Genomic DNA, 26,715 nt, shown 5'->3' with positions numbered 1-26,715 from the left:
TAAAATACCCTTGGCAGTGGTTCAGTCCAATTTGTACCACAACAGTTATTACTCTTAGCAGGTGGGGTTCTTTTCCCTTCTTCTTCTGTGCTCTTTAGTTTGGTTTGGTTTGGTTTTTTAACGCCTTTAATTTCCTCATTGAGCTTTCCCCAGAAGAATTTGAGGCTAATATTCCTTGATGGATGATAGTAACTTCATTTTCCAATAGCCACATTCCTCATGTAGCAACAACATGCTTTGTTTGAGGAGGTTAAAGCGCAAATGAAAAACTGCTATTCCCAGGCAATGCCTAGCCTGCAATTCTAAACTGTAATATTGAACTATCGTCAGTGCAGTGTAGACAGAAATTCTATTTTGTTTTTAAACTGCAAGTTTTGCATCCATTAGCTGCATGGTTAGTAATTAGTGTTTGGGCCAAACAAAGAGTCAATATGATGTCATGTCTAGACAACATGTAAATTAATATGAAAGCAATTGAGTTACAAATTCTATACTAATACAAATTAATCTGAATTAAGCTTAATCCACAGTTATTAACTGATTAAATGTGGCTGTTGGTAGCTACAGGGTGCTGACTTCCATCTGTGATTATTAGGGGCACAGTTTAATCACTGATTCTGCACAGAGAAATATTTAAAGCAAATGTCATATACAGTGACTCTTAATGTTTGTTAATTGAATGGAACATCTAGGAATGGAAATAATAAATCTACATTTTTTAAATATGTAGAAGGTCTATCTTGATTTTCATAATTACCTTCTGGTTAGAGACAGCTTAGTTCTTGTTCTGTTGATTCTAAGTTGATTTCTCCTTTGAGAAACATTTCTGTAGGGGAAACTATGGGACACTTTGAAAATCAATACATATTTGTAGTATTTCCATTATTACTCAAAATATGTGAAACCTGTTGCCAGAAATAAGCAGGTATATATCTGACATTATCCCACACCGCCAAAGCTGATTACATTTCAGAGCTGGATATTCACTAATGTAAACAACACAGTGACAGACATGTCCACTAAAATTGCAAAAATATTGATGGGAGCTGAGCAGAGTAAATTCTGTGTAGATTTACATAATATTTTTCTAGAAAAAAAACCCCAAGATGTTTTCCTTTTAGGCCATGCATATGTCATTTAATAGTTTTGCATTTTCAGTCCTGGCAATAGGTAAAATTAACATTTAAAAAAATAGAATTGAAATGGAAATTACCTCACTACAGAAAGCTGCAATATCTGTGATTTACAGACACTTACTGGCTGATATTTTCTGAGATTTTGTTTGGTTTGGCTTGGTTGTTTTTGGGGTTTTGTGTTCGGTTTTTGGTTTTGTTTTTTGGTGGTTTTTTTGGTGGGTTTTGTTTTCTGTTTTTACAAAAAAGCAACTAAAAAGATTAGGAAAAGTATTTTATATCTTCTTTCTTTGTGACTTAAGAACTAGTTCATCAGTAAATTGTCTCAGAGCTTTGGAATCTATTATGAATCTATCATATAGTGTATCGTAACTGATATTTGGAAACTATGGGATATCAAAACCAGGGTCATTCTCTTCTATAGACTCTTTTATAGACATTCTACTCATTGCCATAATAACTGAAGCTGTCATGACAGTAGTCTTTGCCTAGCATGAAGCCCTAAACAATTCTGACAAGCTGGAGCTCATTAAGAGACAGTCGTTTTGTTGACATGTCTATCAGCTCTCAGGGATGTACCAAGATGAATAGACCCAAAACAATAGCTCCATTTGTTAGAGCAGTAGCTTCTCTAATACATGATGAGACAATCAAGCCAAGCCGCCTTCAGCACAAAGACATAATTAATCAAATGGACAAATGGTTCAAATATTGCTCTAGTATATTCTGTAGTGGACAGAGGTTTCCATGGAAACATTGGCATTTCCATCACAGCTAATGACCATTCTGTACAAATAAGTGCAGAAAAAGATAGCTATGCAGAAAAAAACCCCAACCAATCAAATAAATAAATAAGGAAGGAACAACTGACAGGTAAAAGGACATGTTTGAGAGTATAACTCTGGTGTAATGGAGAAATTAATGACTGTATTTTCATATATTTGCAGAATGCAAGGCTCAAATAGGCCATCATGGTCATCTTGTTTGACCTCCATAACATGTGCCAAGGAACTTCACCTAGTAAACTTCACATTGAGCCTATAGTTCTGTCTGGAATTAGACCATAAGATTAAGGAAAGACATGTAGCTTTATATGAAGTATTGCAGTTGAAGAGTCTATCATGTTCCTGTTTAATTTATTCCTATATTTAAATATGCTAACTGTGAAGAATTTGCACCTTATTTTGTATTTTGCTTCTGTCCATCCAACTCTGTCTTCCAAGCAGTGCCCCTTGTAATGCTTTTCTGAGAGATTATGCCATATAAATCTGTTTCTTCTTCATTCGTTTCTGTTACAATTGACTCTGCCTTAGCTCTATCAGCACAAGATATATTTTCTAGGCCATCACAACATTTTGTTAGCTTCTTCTAATAATTTGGAGCCATTTGCAGACTTCATTCTTTCAGTCTGACTAATGCTTCCTACGTTGCCTTCTCTATAATACTCAATGTTTGCTAATGTGATAGAGCAAGAAAAAATTTTTGTCTCCTATGGGGAAGATTAATGATCAAGTATGGGATCCCAAACCTTCCCAAACCTTCCCTTCCCAAACCTTCCCAAACCTTCCCAAACCTTCCCTTCCCAACCTTCCTAAACCTTCCCTCCATAAAGCTGAACATTAATACACAGTTATTTAGGAAAAAGAAGTGTTTTCAGGGGAAGCAGAAAGAGGTTACAACAACAAGAATTCTTTTTCTGGTTAAGGATTTCAGAGCTACTTTGTGTCATTCATAAAGAAAGCATTTGCTCTACTTGTTGAGTCATATTCTGACTCACAGAGTACATCTTGGTCTATGGCTGTCCTGAACCACACAGGTGTCTCCTGTTTCTTTCTGAAATTGCAGACAATGTAAATAATCTTCAATATCCTAAATGATTTTTATATTCTGAAGCCTGAGAATGGACACACAGGTTGTGCAGAGAGACGTCATAACAAGGTCTGGTGGTTTATGTGCATGCACCAGACTGCTGATGGAGGGCTCTCACTCTGTCCAAGGAGAAACATTTGGAAAACTCTGTGACAACATTGGAAGAGAGTTCTACAATTATGGAATTGTGATGGCAATCTTCTTCAGGAGTTTTTAAGGAAATTCCTGTGAAACAGTGCTCAAACTCACAAAAAGTGAATTTTGCTATGTCTGTGGATGCTGCAGTATTCTCTCCCCAGAATTTCTCTGGCATCTTTGTCCAGCAAAATCAGGATCTGTAAAATGTCCCTTGGGTGTCATTCACATGATCTCTCTGTCGCTGCAGGTTGCTATATAAGTTCAGATCAGTGAAGATCTGCAGATCTGTTATCTACTCAGTATCTACTCAGTACTGACCCCAGCAGCAACAGCATCTGCCAGGCAGAAGTGCAACCACCACTGCTCCAGAAAAAAGAAATTCTACAGAACTAGACAGCTTTGCACTTTTTCAACTTTAAGGGTTAAAAAATATAACAGTTAATTAGAATAGAATAACAGCTTCTGAAAAAAAAATTTAAAAAAATAGCTTTTTAGGAAAATAATATAGAGGTTGAGTTCCTAGTGATTAAACAGGATTGTTAATGACCAACTGCAGTCCTGGTAAGAAACCTCATGGCTCTTCAGAATAAGTTTTGGATTAAACATTTGAATTTAGTGAATAAAGATAAATGAATGAAAACATCACTATAGTTGCCTGGACAAATCTCAAAGACTTTTACAAATGAAGAATCCCACTCTCATTCTATGCTCCTTATGTGAAAGTATAGCTAAGTATTTAATTGACAGTGTTTGGGCTTTTTCTCACCCAGTGCTTTCAACAGTTATATATTTAATTTAGCAATTCTTGGTCTTTCTAACTGCGTTCTTTACAGTGCTTAATGCACTTTAGTGATTTCATCTTACTAATAGAGTGTCATAAGGGAAATTATAAGAGTAAATCTTTCTGTGATGACAAAAACCTAACTTAAGTATATCAAGATCTTCTGTAACACAGAAAAAATTTAGCAGTTTTTTGTCTCATCATGCTTTATAAAACCTCCCATAAGACCTGATTCCACTTGCATTTTGTAGTAATTAAAAAAAAAACAAAACAAAACAAAACAAACAAACCAACCAAACACAACCCCACACCCTCCAAACCACTAACACCTGTTCAGGAGCTTTCTTTGAAGAAAGTTACTGAAAGTAAATTATGTGGAGCTCTATGCATTGCTATATTTTTACAATAATGCTCTAAAAGGTTTTTATTTAATTATATTTACGTTCTACACTTAAATAAATGATATTTTTATCTCTTTTTTCTTTCATTTGGTGCAAATACTATATTACTCTAACTACTTGGGATCAGCAAACTCTGCCTATACATTTGGCTTATAGATACTTTTCATATTGTCACCCTGGAATTCTGTATTTAATATATTTTATCATGTCCCATGTCAGCTATTATAATTTCAATGTTCATCATCTTTGTACTTCTGGACTTCATATGTAACCAGGCCACTCTTAAGCTTTATGAGTTATGAATCTTTCATCTTCATCCGTTATCTCTTTCACTGGATTTGTATTCACCTCAGAAGCTGATTTAAGAATGCTGTCATACTTCAAAATATTGAATTTACTGCAATCTTCTGTATTTTTCTGACTTACTCTTTTTCCCTCTCTCTCCAGTCTTTGCCTCGGTTCTCTGTTTTGTATTTTCCCTGTCACTCTCCACAGCTAATTGTCACCTCTTACATTTCCCACACCATTCAGAATAATCTTTTTTTCATCCTTTCTGTATAAAAGTTGTGTTCTGATAGCACATTGCTATTTACTTTTGATGACCACTTTTTTATCAGAAAAACTGAAGTCAAAACTAACATAGGATAAATCACTAGTCATTGCTAAAGTAAAGTCACTGTTAATGGCTAATCCTACTAACGACTGTGAAGCATAGTCATGATTGTGTTACTCATGGGCAACTGTAAGGATTAATACTTCTAATAATCCTGATCTCAAAAATGATACTTTCATTGTAGGGCAGATGAGTAGCAGGGGTAAGAGGGGAAAAAAAATAGGATTGAGGAATGGGAGAAGACAGAGAGAGAAAAAGGAAAAAAATCACATAAAACATGTTATTTATTTTAATATTTAATTGACATGAAACCACTTAGGCATCTTATATTTACTTTGTTGAAGTGACATCTTTACATTACTACCTCAGAATGACAGTTTACTATTCACCTTAGCACATTACTACTCGTCTCACTATTTCATTGAGGTTCTCGGTTCAAAAATAAAGTTTTTCCCTGGTGTGTTTTCAATAACCACTATTTAAACACTTTCAGAAAAAATACCCTAAAGCTTTATTTATTGCACAACAGGTAATAAATTTTGTCTGATATGGAAACAAAAGCAAACAAAATTCTATATTTTTCATAGTTTCCTATTTCTTCTATATGTGAGCAGACACACACTTACATGGGTTTGTACCATGCAGAGATTCAAAGAGTTTCCACAAATTAATGAGCAATTTATGGACTACAAAAGACAATATTAACTGCACTTGCACTTTCAGTTTTTTCACTGTAGCTCTATCAACATAAGCATATAATTGGACTATACTTTTAGTGGAGACAGGGTCATGATATAAAAACAGTCAACTAACTTCATTTGCATATTGGTGCTGAGGACACTCAAATCTCTTAAGCAGAGGATAAACCTGCTTAAGACCAATGTGCACTGGGCACTGCTGAATAAAGCAATGCATTTGCTCACATAATTTGCTTGTTAGGACTAAAGTGAATGGGAGTGCTTTAATACTTACCTTTTTCTGTCCAAGTAAAGTGATAAGCTTTCTAAAAGCTCAGAAGTATAACACACTTGATAATAGATATTACTTGTTTCATAGTTAATTTTTTTTTTACATGAGGTATGAGTAAAATTAATGTTTCTTAAAAAAAAAAGCAATTATTTTTTTAAAAAAACCTCTTCATAAATGAGAAAATGTGTTTGATTTTCATGACCACCATATACAGAATTTTTTAAAGGATTCATGTGGAAATAATAATTTATGGTCTATGTTTCTTCTGATATTTTTCCCCCAAAACCATCTTTAGCTAATGTTAAAATGAAAATTGTAGTATTAACTTCCAATTAAGCTCAGCTGAATGTTTTTTGTGTGACTGACTTTCCTAACATTCTCATTGCTTTAGAATCATTGTAATGCAGGGAATAGTTGAGACACCTTGCTGGGAAATAGAAAATTTCAGTGAGTAACTAATAAGCTTAAAGGATGCATGGGATTCAGATGTTATCTAGGTGACCAATGTCTTCTCCATTTGATGACAAAAAGTAAACAAAATTAAAAAAAAAAGAAATAAAAAAAGCTCTCTCTATGGGACTGCATGCTGTCTATTCTACACTAGAAAAGAGAACCTGACATCTGAAGCAACGGAAGTCAGTTACACAGCATTAAAAATGTTAAAGAGGGGCTGGAAAATCCAGAGCTCCTAAAGAAGTGTTATTCAGCCTATGGCCAGTTAGCCAGTCACAGGCCAGCCAACATCAAGAGATGGTCAGAGAGTCACTATTAAGACACTGCAAGATGTCTTAAGAACCAGATGTCTTCCTTCATCTTTCAAAGGTTGACAAATACTGGTCAGAAAAATACCAGCAGGAGAAAACCCAAAATCCACTAAACTCTAACCTTGCAAAGTCTGATGACCTTATAAAAGACTCACATTAACATTATGGATTGCACTCAGACTTTTTTCACTTCTATTTAGATAAGGCTGTATTTATAAATTAATGCTAGACTAAGGAAATTAATTGAATGGTATAATGCCTACATTTTTTAATAAAGTATTTAATGCAGAGTCATACAAAGAAAAAATAAATTAAAATTGCTGTGAAAACACAGACTGGACGAGATACAGCCCATGAGAAGACAACTGCAAGTCAGAGACAGGCATAGTGATTTCTCTGTCGTTTTATATTTTAGAGACAATACTCATGTCACAGAACTTTGGGCTCTAAGTGAGTGTAAAACTAACTGAGTATGCATGACTTTGCTTATAAATGGATGAAACATTTTCAATGAAAATTTACAATCAGGACATTGAGGAGCTGATCAAAATCAGACAAAAACAGGCTGGAAGGACTCCTATTATGTGGCTGACTGAAACAGAGAATGCAGTGGTTTCAGAAGACCAAAGGAGGTCAAGAACACTCCCACACAATGCCTTTGTGTTTGAGGTACAAGTGCATATTCACTGCAGCTGCAAGGTTTGGTTAATTATCCCTAGATGCCAGTTTCAAGCTATGGTCTGTAAACTTTTAAAAGCTCTATACTCTTATATGCTTTTTAGAAGAGATAGTATGGAAAAGACTGTAGTGATGCCCGAAGTGGAGTAAAATATCTGAATGCTATCAGAACTATAACAATTAAAAATATTATTTTTTTCTCATCACAAGAAGACATAGGGCTGTATATACCTTCTCCATTCATTGTTTAAATTACTTCTGATACAGTGCAGTGACTCACCCGCATGATTATCACTGTCCTTTAAGAAAAGCACCAGTTCCAGATGTCTTGAAGGAAGTTATATTATATAAGAATCAGAGTTAGATTGTAAAGAACCTCAACTGTCAGAGAAATTATTTAGCATATGATGGATGCCAAGCTTGTGAGGTACTGTTAAACACTTAACACTCTTGGAAGCCATAGTACAAAATGAAGGCTAACTTTGTCCATTAACCATATGATAAGACTTATTTATTCACATATTCCTATGACATATGTAGTGAGGATGTGTTAACTGAGCCTTTAAGTCACTGCTTTGGGCAGCTCAGTCCAAAAACTGAGACACAAACTTGAAGTTATTATGCTTTTATTGGTGCCTAAATACAGGCATTTGTATGCTGGGATTTAAAAAAAATATAGTCTGCATGTTCTTTTGAAGAATTTTACTTCATTTCCCTAGAAAATATTCCCTACATTGTTATATTAATGATCTGAGCTTGAGGGCCACATGAATAAGTGAGTGCATTTAACAGCCATCTCTAAATTACTTCCAAGTAGTTCTTTTACCTTTCACAGCAATAAAATTCGTGTGCTTTATTTGTTCTGAATGCATACCATTGGCTTTGGTGTTTCATCATTTATCTTGTCTTTCTGTGAAGGTAAGAAATACACACAAGTGGGTGCTTTCCACCTGTATGAATGCCAACTACTCTTCACTGACATTTGAAGGCTGTAATTTGAATTTCTCAGTACTTTATAACCAACCAACAGAAAAAGTTTATGTGAATGCAAAGCAGTTCCTATATGACTGCTGTATGTAATAAACATGCTATTTGATTTTGCTACTATATTAATCTGCCATGACCTAATGTTTTCCTGGCATGGCTCTTCTAGTACCAAAGACAGCCAAGCTTTCACCAGGGCTACAGAGGTGCCAGGTTTTGCAAGTGGACCAAGAATAATTTTGAGCTTCTAAACAGATTCAAATTCCTCAGCAGAGTACATCTGTATTCATTGCTTTGCATCCTCCTTGACCACTCTTCCTTCTTTTCCCCTTCTTTTGGAAATGAGAACTGCAATAGGCTGATGTGGTCTTCAATCACCTCTGTGATCTGTACAATGCACTCAACTGCTGTCAATCTAGAAGTGGTCTGGGGACATTTTGAACCTGAATGCAGACATCCAAGTTCAGACATCAATCATGAGCTTCCAAAGCTAATTTTGACTACAGGTTTCTTATTATGAATCTCTACATGACATCGCTCCTCCAGAAGTTAAATGCCAAGGAAAAAATAAAAATCGACAGGTTTTAACGTTGTACAGACGATAATAACTTGTGAGCAGCAAAGATCCAACTAGAAGGGCATGGAAGCTCACTGATGCTCTCCCATTACAATTGGTACACTAATGTGGGAGCCATACTAACCAGGAAAAAAAGAACAAACATACCGACTTATCCTGTCCCAACCCACGTATGATGACATATATCACTGGAGTTGTTCGAGCTAACAAGGAGCACATTTTTTAAAAAGCCTTTTTGCAAGACCATGAAGAATCATAAAAAATATCTGCAATATCTGCACTGTAATTCAGATATTTTTAGCAATATCAAAGTAATTACCAGACATTTCTGCTAGTTTTATATTAGCACATTTTTTAATTCTCATCATGGCTGGGCTTCGCGAACGAAGATTTGGGAAGGCTTTATCCACATTTGTTACAGGCACGTTGGTGAGTTATGAGGCCAATATGTGACAGACATATCCGATTGCAAAAGGCACAACAGAAAGACTCCTTAGATGGTGTATTCCGCAAGACACGGTTCTTCCTGCGTTGCCTTTTCTCCTCGAGAGTGATCCTGCGTGTGTTCTCAAAGGCATTCGCAGCGTTATAGATACTGTGTCTCCAGGCCTCCCGATTTGAGGCCAGAGTAGACCAATTATGGTGATCAATATGGCCAAGGCTGAGATGTGGTTTCAGGGAGTCCTTGAATCTTTTCTTTGGGGCTCCTCTCTTGCAGCAGCCAGTGGCAAGTTCACCATAGAGCAGGATCTTAGGGATGCGGTGGTCCTTCATCCTGGAGACGTGCCCTGCCCAGCGCAGCTGTGTTCTCATCAGCATGGCCTCTACACTTGTGACTGCTGCTTGCTCAAGAACAGATGTATTGGTCACATAATCTGACCAGTGGATGTTTAAGATTGTACGGAGGCAGCGCTGATGGAAGCGTTCTAGGAGACGCAGGTGGTGGCGGTAGATGACCCATGATTCGGAACCATACAAGAGAGTAGACAGCACTATGGCTCTGTAAACACTGATCTTGGTGCTTTTCTTCAAGTGTTTATTACGCCATACTCTTTTGTGGAGTTTTCCAAAAGCACTGTATGCCTTTGCCAACCTGTTGTCTATCTCCCTGTCAATCTTACCATCCGAGGAGATGAGGCTGCCTAGGTAATTAAACTGCTGGACTGATTTGAGCTCTGAGCACATTTTTTAATTCTAAGTAAAAATTATAAAGCTAGATAATCAATACTGGAAGATATCAACATTGGACCTACATCAAAATATAATTTTTTATAATTACTTCTTATGTCATTGTATCAGCTCTTGTAAATTTCCCTCCATAGTTGTTCATACAGGAAAATTGGAAACCTGGTCAAGTAAGTTAACAGGAAAGAAACATGTAGTGATAGAAAGGCAACAATACAGATTAAATATTTAAGCCATGCTGTTCTTTTTTGATGTGATCACTCTAGATTAATGAGCCTCAAGTAACTAAACAAAGAATTCTATGTCTGTGTTGTTACTTAGAGTTTGTCTGTGCTTGAGTTTTGATTTCACATACCCATTTGAACAGCTATGTTCATGTCAGAGCCTTTTCTGAGTTCACCTTCAAGTGTCCTCATTCCCAGCCTTATCTGCTAGGTAGAAAACTATGATATTTATAGTAATAGCTACCTTTTTTTTTTAACTTTGTATTTCTCACTGACATCATCTATTCCTGTATTGAACTTGTAGCATAGAGGCCATCACAGAACACTTCAAAAGCAGTAGCAGTGAGGTCCTCTAACTTTTGAAAAGCTACCTAAATGCTTATGAAAACTTTTAAAGCATTACCAAAGTTTCTGTATTTCTCTCTGGTGGATATTTATAGCATTCTCTGAAGGGAAAGTCTGTAGCGACTGCAGTCTTTGTCATCCTCTGTGCTTTTCAAAAATGGAGAATAACTTTACGGTGAAATTATAGTAGAAAACCTTCCCCCCTGCCTGAATTAATAATTTGTCTTATATAGAAATACCAGCCTTGATAGTCAGATTCTAAAGAATATATTTGGAGATTGGAAGCATGTGAGTTTCAGACTATTATTTTATTCTCCGTACTTACTTACAAACATGAAATTTCATCATAAAAGTGCTAAAAAAATAATTTGAAAAAATAATAGATTGACAGTCATTGTAAATGCATAAGATGTGAATGTGGAATGAGTAGTTAAAAGGTTAGGAAAATGGAGCAGAAGTCTGAAATAATATTGGAAGATACATTTACTGTGTTGGCTTTCATCAAGTCCAAGGCAGAAAGTGGGCAAGCAGGCTAGGTTGGCTCACTGACAAATGTCAGCTCTCACATGGATCTTCATATCTACAATTTTTGTGTGGATAATGTCAATTAAACACCAAGAAGTGACAGTAAGCTAAGGGAGGGAGTAGAGGTTACTAATAGCTGTTTTTCAAATACTTTGACTTGCTAAGAAGTCATGAGTTTTTTAGCAATGAGGTTGTCTACTTAAGTTTGATAAGGCCTCTTACTAAACTTCTCTTTGCAAGTGCATTTATTTTTAACAATTAGGCTTCTGTATAAGTGCACAAAACAGATGAAAATGAGATAACTATTAGGATAACTTGAGAAATAGTGAGTTCTGTGGAAGAGTTCATGCACAAAAGACTAGTACAAAATTGAAATAATAATACAGTTTGACTAAGGTAAATAAAAATTAATAAAGCAAATTCTGTTTTCTGTCACCTGTTCAGACTTAAATAAGAAATTGTGATGTGTTTGATACACTGCATGTTTTCAATGAAGAGAAAAATTGATTAACATGCAGGGAGAGAATTTGACAGAAGTTAACTAGATGAATTTTATAAATAATGTAAAAGCAGCACTTATTTCATTAAATCATATTGTCTAAAACTTAATATTTAACTTAGGTTAATTGTTTATCTGCTTTCATTTCTGAACTTAGAAAAGCTATATTTTTGTCACATGAAACATAACTCTCTATAGCTCTTTCTGCATTAATGGTGCTTTGAGACTCAACAGCAAGGAGTTTTGGCTTCTGCAAGACTGATATCAAGAAGGACCAAAAAAGGTATTTCTGCTAGAAGCTGGTTAGCTAGGACCTATGCTATAAACAAAGGAAAAAAAGCTAGCCTGTTTCAGCAGTGAATAATAGAAATACAGTGATGAGATAAAATAATAGAAATACAGTGATGAGATAAAATCACACTGATCTAAAATTAAGGATTCCAGTGAAAAAGCTCTGTATCTTATTACTAATTTCTAACGTAACTTTAAATATGTGTGTCTTGAATTTACTGAAAGAACAATAAACCATGATTTGTCCCTTAGTTCAACTGGCTCATACTCTTATTATATTCTGTTTCTACACACTTGTGTAAATTGGTCTTTTTTGTATGACAGTTAGGGAAATGCCTTTGTTTGCAAAAGTATATCAAATCAGCAATGAGAGAACAGCACAGGACTTATCAGCTCAGCATGTAACCTCAATTCTCCTGCAGAAGGAGCAGAGAAATACTTTGGACTCTGATTGTATGCATGCAATCATTTTTCTAATATACGAAAAGAGCATAGATGTTAGAATTAGATCATAATTCAGGAATGTTTTGTGAACATGGAATAAAAGTGGCAATATAGGAAAGATATTAAGGTCTTAGAGAGTGTCCAAAGGAGGGCAATGAAGATGGTGAAGAGCCTTGAGGGGAAGCCATATTAGGAGTGCCTGAGGGCACTTGGTCTGTTCAGTTTGGAAAAGAGGAGACTGAGGGGAGACCTCATTGCAGTCTACAACTTCCTTGTGAGGAGCAGGCCTTCTCTCTGGTGACCAGCAACAGGATCCAAGGGAATAGCCTGAAGTTTTGTCAGGGGAAATTTAGGTTGGATATTAGAAAGAGATTCTTCACCCAGGGGGTGGTTGGGTGCTGGAACAGGGTTCCCAAGGAAGTGGTCACAGCACGAAGCTTTAGGAGTCCCACTATCCCAGAAGGACCTTCACTCACCTCATAACCTCATCAGCTGTCTGGCCTTCTGGTTCCAGAGCCTCATACCTGTTGTTGAAGGTACCAGTCCTACTTGTCAGATTCTGAGGAGGAACCTTCCTCCTTGTATGTGCAGTGGCCTTCATCTTTAACAGACCCTTGAACAACTGTCCTTTGACTACTTACCCTGCAGGATTCTGAATCCATCTGCTTCTCCACTACCATGGAGGTTCGAGACACCCGAGAGTCTTGAGACGCCTCTGAAAATGATCAGTCTATCTCTTGCTCATTTGCTCAAATACTGTGTAGCTTGTTCAGTTCTTCCTGTAGCTCCTTCATCTGGCAACACAGCTCCTCAACCACAGAACACCTTCTGTAAAAGCACTGTTTTTTGGCGCCAGCCTTTTGGAGGCGCTCCTGGCAACCTTTGACCTGGAGAGCTGCCTCTCCCATCAGCAGGTCTGGCTGTCTGGAGGCCTCTGACATGGCTGGTTCTGTGACTCCTGCAGCTACAGTGGGTTGAGCTTCACAGCATATCAGCACCATAACTGAGCCAGCTTAAATTACCATGTTAATAAGATTGTGGCTGAAAGCATCTCTTTGCTCTTCCTTACCAGCTACTGGGTCTGTTTCCTGCCTCTATCCGGTGCCCCCGGAAGGTCAGAGAGGAATCTCTCCTGCTAATCCTGCCTGTGCAAACTGCTGTGCCACACCCTCTTAGATGTGCCACACCTCTGTTTGCCTGCTCCTGTTTTGCTGTGTTCTGGGTCTCTCACGCTCTCTGGAGCCATTTAAATCTCCCTTGGTTGCTGCCGGCACCACCCCCCTCCTTGCCTGGTTGGCTGTCGAGGGCTTCTGGGTCCTCACGGGACTGCTGCTTGGTTGTTCCTGGACTCACAAAGCCCCTGCACAGCTCAATCCTCACCCTCAGACCTTCCTCCAGTCACTGCTGCTTCCTCATCGACCAGACCACAAGCCCTAACCCGCCCTAACCCATTCATTCTTTTAATGTCAATTAAGAGATTCACACATAAACAAACCCGTGCAAACTTGTCTGCTTGCAAACTCATCCCCAAATGAAGCTGTCTGCAAAGCAATTGTATCCATCCAGCCAGCTGCTCCAGAAATGTTAAGGATGGGTATTTTTTAGCACAATTTGGAGCACAGTCTCCTACAGGAAACTTTATTCTTTGTTTCAGGTGAGGAAACAACAAAATATGTTCATGGAGCAGGGTTTCATTACTATACACCCTCTCCAAAGACCATTCTCTTTCTATTGTGCATTAGACAGCAAAAGAAAACTGCAAGATAAAACATGTCTCCTAACCACTAAATGTACACATTCTAAGAGAAAGAGCAACTAGTATAATTTATGGCAGTGTTTAAATGAGTATTTCTATTGTATCTGTATAGTGAACTTGGAAAACTGGGCTAAAATAACTGAAAATACTATCAAAATTCAACCAATTTTTAAAGGACTTTCAAATTTTACCAGATTGCCTATGCTACAGAATACACTTTTGTTGGATTTCTAATCAGTGCAAATAGCAGAAATCTTCTGTGAGCTAGTCATGATGAGGGTAATTAACTGAAGAACTGAACTCCATTTTGCCTCTGCCAAGCAGTCACCTGCCAAGCTGGACAATGAGCAATCACTCAAAATGTCCATGGTTAGCCACCCTGTGTTCCTCATTTTCTTGGCACCAACTGAAATATCTGTAGTCTGAAATCCAGGAATGTTGTAGCACAGAATAGGAACATACTAAATACTTTATTCTCACTATAGCTCCAAACAACTGACTTATAAATGTCTTATCTGGGCCAACATTTCCAGCTATTTCAAGCTCTGAAACAGAACTGATTCTTATATCTTATTCAATTTTTATTGCCACAGATTTCTCTTTAATGACCAAAATGTCTTCATAATATCCATTCAAATTTATTTTAAATTTTACTAAATAAACTGGGAATCAGTAGAATATAAACCAGAAAACTTTAGCATAACTGTAATGGTGAATATATACAAAATTATCAAATATAATTAAAATAATAAGTAACTGTGCTGATTTAAAAATAAACTGGCAGGAGAAGTGAACCCAACTCAAGAGAGACTATAAGTCAGAGTTACAGTTTGCTAAAAATAAATTACAATAGATGCAATGATACAGAGAAAATCTGGTGTTAACCAACAAAAACAGATGTATAACCCAGCACCCTGGGACAAGAACAGGACAGTGTTCATTAGACCCTGTGCTGAGCACCATATGGCCTCTGTGGGTGCAAAGTAAAAGGAAAGAAAACCTGTTGGTCCAGATGATGATGGCAGTTGTTGAGGTAATGATTGCGGTCTTGTCGAGAGTAGCAGTGGCAGTCCTGTTGGAGTTCTGGGCCTCCTCTGGATCCCATGAGTGGTACCAGAAGTCCCAAAACCCAAAAATTGTATATGCTCAGGTTTAGGTACAAATGCCCAGTACCTCCCTCAGGACAGGGGGTTTCACAATGGGTGATTTAACTCTGAGTCATGGGATATTTTTGGAATCTTTGACAGTCTAGGTGTTGCAGCTGCCTATTATGCCTGTCCAGTATGGCCCATTAGCAGAGATGACCCCTCAGAGATGACCTGGGTGTGAAGGTGCAATGCCTCCCAGGAGGGGAGTTATCACAGCTGAGTCATCGGTGTCTTTAACACCCAGTTTGTAGCCTGAGGTGTCAGGTGTGGCCTGGGCAGTTGCTACAAATGATCCATTATTAACAGTCCATCAGAAATGACACAGAGGGTGTAGAATACACAGTTTTGGTTATACCCACATAGTGATAAACTGGTCCTGGCCCTGCAACTAGGACAGTAACAGTGTATTTATTTGAAAAATATCTACAAAAACAGTAGTTCAACACTATTTTAAACACAAAGGAAAATTCAATCTATTTTGACTAGGCAAGTTGAATATGAATCAGCAGTGCCCTGGCAGCCAGAAGAGCCAACTGTGTCCTGGGGGCATCAGGTACACAATTGCCAGCCATTTGAGGGAGGAGATTGTCCTGCTCTGCTCTGCGCTGGGACGGCCTCACCTTGAATGTTGTGGCAAATTTGGGCACACAATAAAAGATATTAAGCTGTTAGAGAGTGTCCAAAGGGGGGAAATGAAAATGGTGAAGAGCCTTGAGGGGAAGCCATATGAGGAGTGACTGAGGGCACTTGGTGTTCAGCCTGGAGGAGGCTGAAGGGAGACCCCATTGCAGTTTACAACTTCCTCATCAGGGGTAGACGAGGGGCAGGCACTGATCTGTTCTCTCTGGTGACCAGTGACAGGACCTGAGGAAATGGCCTGAAGTTGTGCCAGGGAAGGTTTGGCCTGGATATTAGAAAGAGGTTCTTCCCCCAGAAGATGGTTGGAACAGGCTTCCCAAGGAAGTGGTCACAGCACCAAGCCTGTCAGAGTTCAAGAAGCATTTGGGTGATATTCTGAAGCACGTGGTGTGACTCTTAGGGATGATCCTGTGCAGAGCCTGGAATTGGACTCAACAATCCTTGTGGGGTCCTTTTAACTCAGCGTTTTCTGTGATTTGGTGACTAGCTGACACTTCAAACAAACATAGATAAAGTCAGAATACAGTACTTACTTCATAAGACTCTATTTAGACAAATGCATTTAACTAATTTAATGTAATGGATATTTCTCAGTAGTTTCATTTATGTAGATTAACAATGGAAGCTCTTCTGGAAAAATCACATATCGACGTGTGAACTCAAGTGTCAAATGCAACAAAATTTTAAGTATGTTGTTCCCATTGCCATCTCCACAACAGTGTTTTACTTTGATCTGTCAGGTAAAATGATACTCTACTCACTTGTCTTAATGTAAATAAGTTCTACATTTAACTACGAAATTGTAATTAGATCTGTCAGTAATTGTTAATGACAGTACCTATATTTTATGAGTCAAATAAAACATAAATCTTTATAATAGTATGGTAAAAATTCCTCTTGTCACAACATGTTTCAGAGTAAAACTAGAGATCTCTAGATATTTTTATAAGATACCGTTACCTGAATTTGTAGTTTATCCCTTGTTTTCAGCTATAGGAGTCATACAAGAAAGAAAGTTGTTTCTTCATTCAACCTTACTGATGCTCAAATAGCCAGACTTAGTGAAAGTAAGTACTAATAAAAGGCCATAAAAACTTATCAGCAGCAAAATAATTTTACTCCACATCAATTCCAGTATTTTAAAAAGAAGACATTGAAACTATTGGCTTTTAGTGGCTTTAGAACTGATATTACCTAAAGCATATGAGCATAATTGGTACTTCTCTAACCTTGACTCCTGCTGAGAGGATTTTACAGAAAAAAGCAAAGATAAAGGAGTTGCATGTTACTGCTTCTCAGACCTTTATCTATGTCATTGTTAATTCTTAGCATTCACAGAGGCATGACTCTCTGAATCTCCATGTTTGTATTTAGTTTCCATATTCAGTCACAATACCTGCTTTCTCCTTCTCTCTCTGTTTCTCTTCTTCCTTACACTGCTTGTTGGTACTCCAATATTTAGTGGCCTAATTACTTTAGCCTCCTTTGCTTTTCCTGATGTTGTTATCTTCCTGATGAAGATAAAAGCACTTCAGGGAAACAGTTTGATTTTTCTTTGATGTACTGGAGTTTCACTGAGTCAACTATGATTTTATGCATCAAATCACTTTTTCTTGATCAAATGTTTCCTGGATACTGATTTGTTAAAACAATATTGCTTTCAAACCTTGTACAATCTGAAGTTTATCTCTGTACTGCTGAATTAGTTTTTACTTTTTTTATTCCACAGCTGTCACATAGTTCTGCTATTTTCATATAAGGTCAGTTGGATGCCCAATACTATACAGTTTAACTGAAATGTAAAATAGAGGAGAAAGTGCAAGCACAGTGGGACTGTGGCTGCTGAGCAGTGAAGAAAACCTACTCTCAGCTGGTGGTTAGAGCTTTGGAGGTACAGGATAGAAATAGGTGTAAATGTCCAGGAGGAATATGGGAAAGAACTGCAGAGTCATGATATTTTGATTTTTGGGAACATCTGTAGCTGCCTTTCACCTTAGAGTAGTAACCTATAAAAAATGCTACCTTGCAGTCAGTTGTTTAGGTCAGACCACTGTGGCTGACTAGATATGTGGCCTGAAAGAGACACAATGATGATAAATAACATATTGCAGGGCAAAACTAGGGTAGATCGCAAGATTAGGATGTTGTAAAGCCAGTTATGCATCTCTCAAATTATATAGGATGGAGATGTGTTCTTCTTTAATCAGAATGTGCTATTTGCTTTAAATTACTTGTAAGGTAACACATTGTTCTACTGTCCTAAGTGACTTGGGTTTGAATTCTGTGTCTGTTTAAAGATTATGAAAATTAATGTCAGTGATTTGTAGAGAACATATGTGTGGTTGGAAGAAATACATCAATTAATAAGGAAATAAGACAGGAAAAAGGCCCAAATTACTCTTGTAACAGCCAGTCAGAGTTGCTGGAGAAAAGATATTATTTTGTATTCAAATTTGTTAGACATATGATGTTAAGAAAAAATGCTGAAACTTGAGATGCCAATCACAATCCAAACAAGATCTGAGAAGAAAACAGACAAGATGGTTAAGTAAGGAATAGTTCTAACTAAAGAGATGTATATTCATACAATTGGATACAAGGAAACAATATTTTTATTTTTCCAAGGCCTGTGCTATGTTTGTGTGTAGAAAAGGTGCAAGATATAAGAGATCCTTCAGAAAATAATTAGATGGTCTTGTGTAACAAGGGGTAACTAGTTGGAAGCTATTGCTCATGTTCAGCCACTTGTTAGCTTTTACATTGTTTGTCACCTTAAGAAACTCTCTTTTGTCACCATGGTGACAAAACTGGTGTAAGCAGAAAAATGTTGGGTTTGTTGACCATGGGATGATCTTCTCTTCACCTGGTCTACTGACACCAGACAGGATGCACCTATTTCAGAGGGGAAAAAGAGTTGTATCATAGGAACTAGTAGGGCTCATTGTGGACAAAAGGAAGGGCCTGGAAATTATTAACATAATCCTGGTGGTTTTTTGGTAATCTGGTGAAGAAAGTTGCTAATCTACCTAGAAATTTATACTCGATTAAGCTTCCCTGAGTACAGTAACCCTTTTTTTTTTTTTGTATGTCTGATAGAAACAAAAGGCTTTTATCACTTTATGACAGAATTAAATGTGTACGTTTAATAGTGCGCAGTAAACATTGGATTATGTTTGTGATTTTAGTTTGGTTGGTTGGTTGTCTGTTTTGTTTTGTTTTTCTTTGTTTTTCTTTTTTTTTTTTTCTAATTCAGTAATAGCAAAACAGTATCTATGAATTGATCAGGTTTCACATTCTTAGGACCAGATTGTCACCTGGTATAAAATACGGTTACATTAAATGTGGATTTCATATGCAGGATAGAATGGGAATTTCTTTGGGATACTTAGGACAGTAAACCACTGCAATTCAGAATAGAGGTCAATCTGACTCTATAGGGGCTGTTAAATTAACATTAATTAGTTAGTTAGTTGGGTAGTTAATTAGTTAGCTATTTATTCTGCTGTTAGAATTCTATGTTGGAACTTCTTACGCTTCATGACAATGTATTATTTTAACTAGCAACAATTAAACATTCAATTAACTGAAGTAGGTCCAGTTCAACATTTTTTTCAAGTACACATCCTTCTGCATAGTGACAAATTAGACTTGACTCTATTTGACAAAATACAGTCGAAGGAGAAAAGGCTGTTCATGGCTATCTCCTGAAGAGAGGAAGTGTGTTTTATGCTCATTTTCTTCCTTGTAGATGGTGAGGGTGTGTAGATAAAGAATAGATAATTGCTGTCCTACATGGGGAAAGAAATAATGACTGAGCAGTAAACAGAATGTATGATTCCTGTCTCTGCTGAAAAAGATTTCTTGAGGAAGCTCAAAATTTTAAAATTTTAACGTGAAAATATTAAGAATTTCTTCACATTTCCCAAAATTCTTTCTAGTTAACTTCTTCTACCCTTAGTAGAGCTTCCCACTTTGATTCAACTCAGCCGTTTTCTCATTTTGCTTTGTTGATTAGTTGCAAAAAGCCAACATTGCACTTTGAATGCACAATGCTCATATCAAAGAAGTCAACTAGAATGCATAAGGTACTATTCTACCTAAGGATGGTGTGATCTGTAGGTCATTGGGAAAAATTAGTGGAACTTGCTTCTTTTTAGTAGGGTTTCTGCTATACCCTCAAAGATAATCCATTAATGTGACTGTTCACTCAGCTCCTGCTTAGTTTTTTTGCTAACACAGCTCATGCCAAGGCCTGATTTATGCTGGGAGGGGCACCATTAGGTTAAAGCAAGAGCAACACAAATGCAAGGCAGGTGTCCAGAAAGAACTAGAAGGACGTTATACAATCATTATCACCTGCAGATTGGTGTGTCCTGCAGCCATCATCTTTGCATATAGATTGTTTGGCAATCGGTACTGACTGTCTGCCGACTGCTAACTTGTAGAAATGGTAAAACCAAGATTCCTTGCTGGAGGCTATAAAAAGTCAACTTACCTAAAAACCTTTTCAAGCAGATCCAACAGCAGCTGGAGTGTTGAGACTTTTGTGCTTCCTGGTCTGATATAGTGGACTTTTACACCATAACTTGAGGAAGATGGATGAGCACTCCCATAGTAAACAGTGTACAAGTTAAGATTTATGGATTATAAGTGATGAAATTCTCATGACTGAAGTGGTGAATAAAAAACTCGTTATAGAAAATGCTCAGCAAAGGGGATTGAGCCCTTGTTTGTTGTGTTTGTTTTATTTTTTTAATGTGTGGGGGAGGCAATTGAGATGTGGACAGCTTGGGCCCTGAATTTGAGTGCTTGCAGCTGTGAAGTTGTGAAGAAATGTAAACAATAAAGATGAGAAGGTGGACAGGAAGGACAGAGCTGCGGGGCAGCTATGATAGCCAGAGATCCTGGACTGTTTGCTGAGCGACCCTGAGTTGCTTAATCTTAAGATGTGTATGTAGTAAGGGCACCAATGGTGGTGAAACACGCTGGCTAGGGGAGACTATAAATTGGCCATGTTTGTATGAAGTAAAGGCTTTTCTTCGTGAAATCCCAGTGTGGTGCCTGTCCCAACAATGACAAATGTGCTCATAAAATAAAGTTTAATTTACAAAGTACATTGTCCTGTAAAATTTTATATGCACTGTGACAATGAATAAAAAGGAAAAGGAATTGAGCAGATAGGTTATCCCCTCAAAACTACTTTTGTGTCTCCTCTAGTTCTTCCACCTGAAAGACTTAAGTTTTATTAAGATTTTAATTTAGGAATTTAGACTTCAGGTATTTTTCTGTCTTAAAAAGTTTTAGGGATCTCCACTCAAATTACAGTGTTTTGCCCTCCAGTCATGTACTGCAGTGCTGTCACTAAGGGACTTGCATTGGCTTGAGAGCTACATCAGGAGAGTCATAGGAATGGTAGATCAGATGTCTTGGTATAGTTTTTTTAACCTAGCCTAGGAGAAACTGGAAAGCTGAGTCTTTAAAACTTTGTCCATTCTCCAGATGCTTTTGACCTGAATAAAGTGCCTACATTTATCTGAGTTGCTGGTTTAATGGGTGAAAGGAAAGAAATATAGACAGAAACAGCTATGTTTGTAAACAAGAAAACCAACAGTGACTATAGGCTGCCAAAGTTCTGGTAAAAAGAAAAAAAAATCTGCTTGTAAACATAAGGTCTCATTTGATTTTTAAAAGCTGTGTATTTTTAAAAGCTGTGCAGGGAAGTACTACTATACTTGAGACAAGTCAGGAAAAAATTTGTACAGATTGATGGTAAGAGACGTGAACTTCCACAAATCATTGTGTTTTCTTCCAAACTGTAGTCCCTTATATCATCTAAAGGTTTTTGTCAGGTTATTAGTTAAATATTAAACAACTATAGGAAGTGGAATGGAAAAAATCAGAATGCTGAAATCATTTGACTGCTTTTGTGAGAAACTTGGAAGGTAGACTGACGATTGTTAAACAGTTGATGGTGAAAAGAACAAAACCATATATAAGGGCTAGAAAAGTCTGTTTCTTTGCATGAAAAAGAGCAAAAATTTTCTCTTAGACTCATCTGAACTTAGCTGGGACAGCTGAATCGCAAACATTACTCCCCTAAGTTGTTTCTGTTTCTTTTTCTTTTTTTGCAATGTTTCTAGAAAGCTCAGAATCTAAGGAATGATCCATGTTGTGTAATCACTCTGTTAATAGAGAACAGTGTGCAATGTTATGTTTCACACAGCACACACTGAAATGTCAAGGCTGTTAAAACTGTTTTAATACAGTGTTTCTGAAATTTCCATTTCAAAGCATTTAAATACAGCAAACAATAGAAAACCTTTTCAACTACTTCTGGAAACAGTTGAGTTTTAAAATCCAGAGCTGTAGCTTTATTTTTTTGTATAGTGGTACGAAAGGATAGCTAGGAAGTACTTCTCCATTTTCACAAGTTTCTTGCTTCCTAGAAATTATGGTGAGGAAGAAAATTTTAAACACTATTCTTTGGCTTGAATGCTTTTAACACAGCACCCATCAACATTATTTTAAAAAACGTTTTGTCCTGACCTCTTTTGATTAAAGCATGCATCATCTTATAAAGCACAAATGGCTGTTAGGACATGGGATAAAAATTTTTAAGATGTTTTTGTTAAGTTTTTCCCCCAAGTTAATATAGAATGTGTTGCTACTGGTTTGTGAATCCTTTATACACTTAATATTCTGCATAAAATTTTATATCACATTATACTGAACAACCCAAGGTAAAGGACACAGAACATACCCCAGGTTCTTGGGGACTGTAAAAAGCAGATTTATGTCCTTGGCACTTTCATGCAAATTTACTAGTGACTGACATCAAGGCGAACAAGAAAATTTTATTTTCTTTGGTTTTGATTTAAGAAATGGTCTGGTTTTTTCATGACCTCAATTTGGAATTCTTACTACCCAAAGACACTTATAAAATACCAAATATCCTCAGTGGTTTTCTGAAACATAATTGATGCAATGACGAGGACATTATGCTGTTCTTAGTGGTCTATTTCCTCTCCATTTGCTGATGTCACACTGAGGTGTCAATTAAAGATGATATGTGCAAATCATTTAGGGTTATAACGAGATAAAAGAAAAGGTTGCAAAACACGAGGTCGTAGCTTCACAATTAAGGATGCAATAAATGAAGATGATTTATGTAGGGAAATCAGAGCAGATAGAAATGGAATACCCTGATTAGTTCATTCATTTAAACACGTCCTGCTTAGGTGCAACAGAGCAACCCCTCTATAGAGTTGTACAGTACTTTTATGCATATTACCTGACATATGAAAAATTGTTTCGCTGAAAAAAGATGGAATTCATTCTGACTTGGAGGCATACAATTAACAACAGATAACTGCTGAAGATTCACTCCTGAGTTAGCTAAGGTCTTCATGTAAGTAGAGTAGAGATAACACAATACCCACACTGCAAAACATATTGTCAAAGACATCAGTTACCAAACACCTGTTCCCATACTTCCCCCCGCAAAAAATGTGGAAGAGAAGTGTGGCTGAGAAATACCACCCAGTGGTCAGAAACTGGAGAAAACAAGTAGAATCAAGAAAAGGAGACAAATTTCTTTTACAAGCCAAGAGGACTTGGCTAAATAAGACAGTCTCATTTTGACTCCTGTTTACTTTCAGGCAGGTTGACTAGCAGACATGGTCTATTCGTAACACCCACTCATTCTTATCCTAGGCAAAGGTTTGTTTACAAGAAAGAAAATTGGCTTACGTTTGGCTTGTCAGAGCATTCTCCCGGGTAGAAACATAGAAGAGTTTGAGTTGAAAGGGGCATTTTAGGGTCACCTAGTTCAATACCCTTCAATGAGCAGGAACATCTTCAAATAGATAAGGCTGCTCAAAGCCCTGTCCTTGAATATTTCCAGAGACAGAGTATCCACCTCCTCTTTAAGCAACCTGTTCCAGTGTCTTACCATCACGGCTAGGCTTCACGAACAAAGATTTGGGAAGGGCTCTACCCGCATTTGTTACAAGCACACAGGTGGCTGAAAAGGCCAATATGAGATAGACACATCCAGTTGCAAAAGGTACAGCAGAAAGACTCCTTAGGTGGTATATTCTGCAAGACATGATTCTTTCTTCGTTGTCTTTTCTCCTCAAGAGTGATCCTGCTTGCGTTCTCAAAGGAAGCAGCATCATTATAGATGGTGTGTCTCCAGACCTCCTGATTGGAGGCCAGAGCAGACCAGTTATGTTGATCAATATGGCCAAGGCTGAGATGTTGTTTCAGGGAGTCCTTGTATCTTTTCTTCAGGGCTTCTCTCTTGTGGCAGCCAGTGGCAAGTTCACCATAAAGCAAGATCTTAGGGAGGCGGTGGTCCTTTATCATGGAGACGTGCCCTGCTCAACGCAGCTGTGTTCTCAGCAACATGGCCTCAATACTTGTGACTGCTGCTTGTTCTAGAACAGATGTATTGGTCACATAATCTGACCAGTGGATGTTTAGGATTGTACAGAGGCAGCATTGATGTAAGTGTTCTAAGAGTCACAGGTGGTGGCAGTAGATGACCCATGATTCATATCCGTATAAGAGAGTAGACAGCACTATGGCTTTGTAAACACTGATCTTGATACTTTTCTTCAAGTGTTTATTTCACCAAACTCTTTTGTGGAGTTTTCCAAAAGCATTATGTGCCTTTGCTAACCTGTTGTCTATCTCTCTGTCAATCTTACCATCCGAGGAAATGAGGCTACCCAGGTAATTAAACTGTTGGACTGATTTGAGCTCTGATTGGCCAATGGTGATATGGGGATGATGGAAGACTTCCTGAGGTGCTGGTTGATAGAGAACTTCTGTCTTCTTTAAGCTGACTTCCAGCCCAAAGAGCTCAGCAGCATCTGCAAAGCAGGATGTTAAATGCTGTAGAGCTACTTCTGTGTGGGCAACAAGGGCGGCGGCGGCAGCATAAAGCAGCTCCCGGACAAGGTGGTTTAAAATCTCAGTGTGGGCCTTCAGTAGCCTTAGGTCCAATAGGCTTCCATCAGTACGATATCGAATGTAGATACCATCCTGATCATCAAGGTCTGCCATGGCCCTTTGGAGCATCATGCTGAAAAAGATTGTGAACAGGGTTGGTGCAAGAACACAGCCTTGTTTCTATACCACTGGTTATTAGAAAGGGCTCAGAAAGTGCGTCGCCATATCTGACTTGGCTGTGCTGATCCTCATGGAGTGAGATGATCATTTTAAGGAACTTGGGGGACATCCTAAACGTTCCAAAATGGGCCACAGACCTTTTCTGCTCACAGTATCGAAAGCCTTGGTGAGGTCAACAAAGGTTACATAGAGACCTTTGTTCTGTTCCCTACACTTCTCTTGCAGTTCTCTGAGAACAAACACCATGTCTGTGGTGCTCCTGTTGGCTCTGAAACCACATTGGCTTTCAGGTAGAATTCCTTCTGCTATAGCGGGTATTAGTCTGTTCAAGAATATTCTTGCCAGGATTTTGCCAGCAATGGAGAGCAGAGTAATACCATGGTAATTTGAACAGTCTGATTTATCTCCTTTCTTCTTATACAGGGTGATGATGACTGCATCACAAAGGTCTGATGGTAGTTCGCCTAGTTCCCAACAGCACACCACAAACTCGTGAAATTTGGCATGGAGTGCTTGGCCCCCATGTTTCCAGACTTCAGGTGGAATTCCATCAACCCCAGCTGCTTTGCCAATTTTCACCTGCTCTATGGCCTTAGGAGTTTCTCCCAAAGTGGAGGCAGTATCCAATTCATACTTCACTGGTTGTTGTGTGATGGACTGAATTGCTGAGTCTTGAACTACACAGCTAGTACTGAAAAGAGTCTGAAAGTGTTCAGACCATTGATTCAGATTGGAGGTTTTATCTATTAGAAGCATTTGACCATCAGCGCTGAGCAGAGGGCTTTGGACCTGGTATGTAGGCCCGTATGCTGTTTTCAGGGCCTCATAGAATCCTCTGTGATCACCCATATCTGCACATAATTTAATCTTTTCTGCTACATTGATCCACCACTTGTTCTGGATGTCAGGAAGTTTCTGTTGGAGCTTGCTGCATGCAAGACAAAAGGCTACTTTCCTTACATGACAGGATGGCTGAGCAAGGTGTGCTTGGTGAGCAGTTCTCTTCTTCCTCAACAATTCCTGGATCTCTTGATTGCTTTCATCAAACCAGTCCTTGTTCTTCTTGAAGGAGAACCCTAAGGATTCTACAGAGGACTGTAGGATGCTGTTTTTAGTATAGTGCCAAAGTGTTTCAGGAGAGGGATCTATAGAATCTATGGAATGATTTTCAAGCCTAGTTTGAAGATTTACCTGGAATCTGTCTCTCACTGTGGCTGTTTGAAGACTGTTCTCCTCCTTGGGATACTGCTCCTTTTAGGTTTGAATTTAAGACTGAAGTTAAGTTTACAGCACACAAGTTGATGTTCTGTTTGGCATTCTGCACTGGGCATCAGGTGGGTATGGTGGACATCGTGAACATCTCTCCAAGACATAATCAATGAGGTACCATTGCACCAAGACATAATCAATGAGGTGCCAATGCTTAGATCTAGGATGCATCCAGGTTGTCTTCAGACTATCTTTCTGCTGAAAGATAGTCTTAGTGATGGTGAGCTGTTGCACCCCACAGAATTCTAGCAGAAGGCGACCATTATTGTTGCAGTTTCCAACACCATGCTTGCCTAATACTCCTTTCCAGGCTTCAAAGTTCTTTCCTACTCTAGCATTGAAATCACC

This window comes from Chiroxiphia lanceolata, chromosome Z (assembly GCF_009829145.1).
Source record: "Chiroxiphia lanceolata isolate bChiLan1 chromosome Z, bChiLan1.pri, whole genome shotgun sequence".
NCBI lineage: Eukaryota > Metazoa > Chordata > Aves > Passeriformes > Pipridae > Chiroxiphia > Chiroxiphia lanceolata.
The sequence above is the reverse complement of the archived record's forward strand: the minus strand, read 5'-3'. Positions refer to the sequence as shown.